The following is a 6,592-nucleotide window of genomic DNA, read 5'->3' on the forward strand; positions in this document are numbered from 1 at the left end:
ACCATCAAAAATATACAACCGAACGCTCTCATGCTAAAAAACCCCACATCAGACATCCCCATATTACACTCCAAAGAACCTCTCTTAAGTATACTGTCATACTGAAAACTGGATGACCGCATTAAGCCAAAATCCATCTAAGGAACTGGTCATAGTCATAACCGGGAGGACCAGACTCAAGCCGCATCATAGAGAGCTTGTTCGGTAGCAAGCTCCCTCTGCTTCGGGACCGACATGTCTTTCAGTCGGTGGAAGTCCTCCCGGTTGTCCGCCTCTACCCGGCTGTTGTCGTTGGCCTCGGTTCGGGGCACACCCCAGCGGGAAGGGAAGCCCCAAGGAGAAGAGGAGGAAACAAAGAAAAACTGGTTCTTCCACCCATGAATGGACGATGGAAGACCAGTGATGAAGACAAGACCCTTCCGGAGGTTGAAGAGCCACCACCCTCGGGCTTTAGGGTGGGGTCGGAGCACAAAGAATGCCCGAAAGAGTAAAACGCGAGGGTTGATCGGCAAGAGCTGACACAACAGCGCGAAGGAAATGATGAGACGGACGGAGTTCGGCGCCAGTTGCGCCGGACAGAGTCCGTAATAATCTAATAAATTCCGGACGAACTCCGGAATTGGAAGCCGAAGACCCGCGCGAAGGTCTTCGACGTACAGCGCCAGGTCGCCGGGCGGAGGGCTGTTAACCCGACCGCCGGCCCCTGGAGCGGAGAGCCGAAACTGCTCCGGGATGCGATATTGCTCCCGAAGCCGATCGACATTCGGCCCCGAAAGCGAGGAGGCCTCATCTTCCGGAGCCGATCGGGAGTCGTCGGTCGGGTTCCCCGACCGAGCTCCCTGAGTCGGTTTCCTGGTCATTGCACCGGAACCGAATGAAGAAAAAGAAGAAGAAAAGAGGAGAAGAGGAAGAAGAAGAAGATGGGACCACGAACCAGATGAATCTCTCCGGAAGCAAGAAAGCTCTGCCCGCGACGACCGAGAAATCGCCCGGACAGAGTTTCTCCAGCAAAATGGCAAATGTGGGTCATGGGTCCGGAAGGTCCTATATATATAGGGCCGACCGACGGCCGAGATGCTTCCGCTCCGACCGAAGGCCCACAGATGCACTACGCGTGGCGCCCGCCGGTTGGCGGAGTATTCGGCGCGCCCCGTCCGGGGATGGCCGCACCGCCCGCATTAAATGCAGGAGGGGCGCCGGCCAACCACCTTCGACATGCGGCGCGCGGGGCGCGGTTTCGTATTTATGCGCCCGTGCCGATTCGCATTCCCGATGGGACGCCTGACAGCGGCCCGCACTCCCGCGATCGGCGCCGAATATCCGGCCGTCTGACGCCGTATCGTCCGGCGCCCGATCTTCTGACACCGACGCAACGTCTGACGACGACAAGACGCGACGTCTGACACCTGACGCCGACGTGACTTCTGACACCGACTAGACGTCCGGATCGCTTGGCATTTACGAGGCGTCTGACATCGGATCAGCCGGCGGTACGGTCGGATCTATGCGTACGACAAATCCACCCCCAGTCGTCCAGGATTGCTGCCCGAATGAAAGCATCGGCCAGCCCACCATCTGACTTAGGAGTGGAGGGGGGCAACTGTTGGGGGATACCCACCGACCGACCGACCGACTGCCCGACCGACCAACTGGCGGCCCGACCGACCGGAAGGACCTACCGACTGACGGCCCGATCGACTGACTGGCGGCCCGACTGACTGGCGGCCCGACCGACTAGCGGCCCGACCGACTTCTGCCCCGACCGACCGATTGGCGGTCGGAGCGACCGACTGACGGACGCCACTACCGGCCATTCAACGGTCCATCGCCGACTGGGGATATGTCGGGCGTATCCTTCCCGACCGATTGAACCCAGAGGTCTGATGGTCGACTCACATGAAACTCGTCGACCGACGGAGGAACCCGACGCCACTCTGCTGGCCACCGACCTAGGGTCGGCCTACTCCTCCGATCGCCGTACAGCCGCCAGACCTTGTCAGCTCTGACAGCGACATGCGGCACGGCTACCTAGGGGCATTGTCCCGCCGAGGGCATTGTCAATCCTGGTGATTTGACAGCCGCACGGCGACGTGATATTTTCACGGCGACTCTGACAGTCCACAGTGAGTTGACAGTTCCTCACTTGTCCGCGCCATTAATGACGGCGCCATACCGTGCTCCACTATATAAACCGGAGAAGGCAACAGTGCAAAGGATCGATCCGCTCCGTCTCTCCCAAAAACACAGGCTCGCTCCTCCCTCTCTCTCTTTCTCTCTCGATCGAGCTCTCTGTCTACATTTCACTGTTGCCCAGTCACCTCTCTGACTTGACCGTCGGAGGGTCCCCGCCGGAGCCGCCTCCGGTCAGAGTGGACTTCTCGTTTTTGCAGGTGCACGCTTCCCGACGATCGAACGACGAGGCGATTGGCCGCAACAGGGACAATAAAGAAGAGTAACCAAAGATAATCCGTCGATAGGATGCAGTCCCCCTGTTGAAGCTTTGCTGCGACAAGCAATACAGCAAAGTCAGCTGTAGGAGGAGGAAAAACAAACCATTGTATTTAAAACTCCAGTCAAGTGTTTCCCACCTATGGCTGTACATCCATGGTCCATGATGTAGTATCATCATGTTGGCACCCATTCCAGTTAATAGATACAGTAAAAAGAGCAACTGCAGCCAGCGACTTGAAAATAGATTGGATTTTAAAGTAACAAAGGGCCATCCACAATGCAACTTGAGGCCTGTTAAGCAGCCATTGAGGCTTAAGAAGAACTTTAACAAATAATGCCAGACCCCTTCTACTCTATTTAACTGGAATTACCGGTGTCATAGTATGATATAACAGTAGTAGAGTCGCGGAGATCCTTTTACCAACTATAAGGAAATATGAGTATTTGAGATAATTACTGAGTAGATTATAAACATTGTATCTGAGCATGAAAAGCCAGCTAAAAATGGGACATAAACTATGTTCATGTAGTCTGCATGTAGAAAGCTGAATCAAATGAGCACTGAAATAAAGCAGGTTCTGCAAGAGAAATGAAGTTCCCAAACCTGTGTGCCACAATGACATTGTGAAACTCGACCAATATATAAATAAAATAGGCTGTGAAGAAATGTACGAGCCACCGAATGCTCAGCCATTATTTGTCAGGTAAGGTAGTGAGTTGGCAAAATGAACTCCAATAGTAAGCTGCATTTATGGAATATTGTAGCATGAATCATAAACTTTGCCAAAAGTATTAGAGGCAGCAAAATGATTTTAGAGTACAGATCTTGCAGCCCTGCTGGTGTCAAATGAATAGGATATAACCAACGTTCATTAGGCCTTTGAGCCCACCGCAGTGCATCAAAATATTTGCGTGCCATATGATACCTTGACTCTGGAACTATTATCATCCTTCCTGAGTTTGGCCCTCATGGTCATTTCAAGGGAGAATAACCTTGGATCCTGCATAGAAAGAAAATAAAGAAGATTGTGCTTGCGAAGTATTAACCTCATTTCTTTCGGATGAAAAATATGCCCCTACAATCAGCCATAAGGATATCGTAAAAACCAACAGGTAACATGTCACCGCTATAAAAATTAACATCCCCCAGCAAAGCTCCCTTGGAGATGTAATCTGCCGCTTTGTTTGCTTGTCTAAAAACATGGGACACCATACACCTATTAGTACTAGCCAGCCAGGTTTTTATATCTTTTATAAGCGGAATATTTTTCCGGCCGCCCCCGGAAGGATTATTGAGCCATTTGATAATTGTGGAGGAGTCCCCTTCTAGCCATATTTGGTTGGCTTGCAATTCATTAACAGCCGCCTGGGCGCCCAACCAAGCAGCAACAAGTATAGACATTGGGGCTATCAATTTACCCCCAGCCCGAAGAAGTCTACTGGTATTGTCACGAATGACGAAAGCCACACCAAATCCTGAATTGGTAACAGCAGCATCAAAGTTAATTTTGATGACTCCTAAGGGAGGGTAGCCAGGACACTAACACATTATGAGGGTTGTTACTGTGAATTGGAAGGCTATCTTAGTGCCTAGACAAAGCCAACATTGGATGCAAATTATGATTAGGAATCAAAAATAATGGAATCTTCCGAATGACTTGAATTGGTGTAATAGAGGATTTTTGAAAGATTCTATCATTTCTAGCCCACCAGATCAACCATGCGACACAAGCAGCTACTGCTCTTCCCCTCATCTCTACCTGGTCGTTGCCTATATACTCAATAAGAACTAGAAAAGAGTCGGGGGTAAAGCTAAGCCCACAAATATGCTGCAGGTATCTCCAACAAGCCATGGCAAATGGACATAAAATGATTATATGTTCAGAGTCCTCCTCACTTGCGAGACACCAATCACAATTAGTACCATTGTCATTCAAAATCCTACGGTTAAATAGTAGCTTTTTGGTAGGTAAGTGGTTCCAGAACAATCTCCATAAAAAAGTCTTAATCCTCATAGGTGTGTTTAGCCTCCAAATACTTTTAAAATTATAAGGACCGTCTAAAATGGGGGTCTGCCTAATCATGGTATACAGATCTTTAGCAATGACATACATGATGCCACCTATTTTGACCCCAACAGAACTGATCAAATCAGCTACCTCACACAAGAAGGATATTCCTTATCTGGTTCATCATATCAGTAGGGAAGATGACTGAAATTTTTTCAAAGTTCCATGATCGGTCATCATTGATCAGGTCCTAGACCTTGGCTTCCGACATGTCGATGTTCATTAAAGCTTGCCATTTTGATATAGGAATGGTATCGATCCAGGGGTCATAGATGATATTTATTTGAGATCAGGTGCCCACTGTCTAGATGAAAGAAGGTTGAACCAACATCCCACAGCCAGTAATCTATCTCCAGATAGAACACTTCCTCGGCCACTGATAGTCATACCAACATCCGGAGAAGTGGTATTTAGCGTACACAACTTGAGTCCATAGAGATTCAGGGTTGAGGATGAGTTGAGTAGCTAATTTGCAGAGGAGAATGCTTTTCTTTTTGTTACAAAATAAATAATGCCCAGACCCCATTGCTTTTAGGTAGACAAACCCCCTCCCGTGAGATAAAGTGGATGCCTTGCTGGTTAGTATCATGTCCCCATAAGAAGTCTCGGCAGTCCTTTTCCAATTTGGCAATAATAGACAGATCGAGGACATACGGTGTGATGGCCCGGCCCGAGTAATGAATTTCAGCCCATAAAGCTCAAATGAAAAAAAAAAAAATAAAGAATATCGGGAGGAAGAAGACTCCCATTGAGAGTCTTCTTCCCACCATGAAAAAGGAATCCGAGTAAAAAACGGATTTTTCCTCTATAAAACCCAAGCCCCTCGCCTCCTCCTTCGTGAATCACCCTAAAATCTCCCTTTCATCTCCTTTTTCTCTCGATTTTTCATTGTTCATTGCTCTTGGATTGAAGATTTTTTGCCGGTGATTTCGTGGCCTAAAAATCTCCACGAAGAGCAAGGTATCCTCTCCTCAATCTCCTCTTGATTATAAACTAGAATTTTTGCCGATTATTACGGTGTTGTTTTGAAAAAAAAAAATTGGTACCAAGAACCTTTGTTTCGGATTTTTTTGGGTTTTTCCGATGCCGTCTGCCACCAGCGAGCACCCAGACCGGGTGTCACGGTTGCGCCGCCTCAGGTTGGACCTCCCCTCCCGTCGTTTCAGCGAGATCCCGTGGGGGATTTGGATGGGAAAGAAGGGGGGATCGCGTCCCCTGTTTCGGCCAAGAAGGAGCTCGAGAGAAAAGAAAAGAAAAAGAAAAGAAAAAGAAGAAGGAAAAAGAAAAAGAAAAGAAAAAAGAAGAAGGAAAAAAAAAAAAAAAAGAAAAAAAAGAGAGAGAAGAAAAAGAAGAAGAAAAATAATAATAATATAATAATAATAAATAGGATTTTCTTTCCTTTCTCTTCCGTGAAGAAAAAGAAAAAAAAAAGAAAGAAAGAAAAGAAGAAAGAAAAAAATAAAATAATTAATTAATAAATAATGATATAAATAATAAAATATGAGAAAGAAAGTTTCTCTCTCTTTCTCTCTCCCTTCAGTCTGAACTAGTATTTTCTCTCTCTAGAATTAAATTTTCTCTCTCTAGATTATTTCTCTCTCCTAAGATTTCTAGAATTTTAAGAAGAATGATGATGAATTTAAATGATCCTCGTGATAGATTTTTGATCCGTGATCGTCGGACGGTACACCGACATCCACTTTGATCAGATCAGGTATTTTTAGATTTTATTTCTCATAATTTTATTGAATTGTCCACATGATAATTTCAGCATGATTTGATCCGATCGATCAGATTTGTTGAATCATATTGTCTGAAGAATTCAAGATGAATTTTCTCTCTCTAAAATATTCTCTCTCTTGATTGATTCTCTCTCTAAAAAGATTAGTGAATGAAGAAATTTTTTTTAATAGTCCTAATCTAATTCTAATGAAGAACCCTGATCCATGGTTGTCAGACAGCGCACTGACACCCACCTTGATCAGATCATGAATCTTTAGATTTGATCATCCATGATTTCGATCTAGTCATGACTTGATTTGATCATGTTGATTTTACCAATCGAGATATTG

This window comes from Elaeis guineensis, chromosome 6, assembly GCF_000442705.2.
Source record: "Elaeis guineensis isolate ETL-2024a chromosome 6, EG11, whole genome shotgun sequence".
In the NCBI taxonomy this organism is placed as follows: domain Eukaryota; kingdom Viridiplantae; phylum Streptophyta; class Magnoliopsida; order Arecales; family Arecaceae; genus Elaeis; species Elaeis guineensis.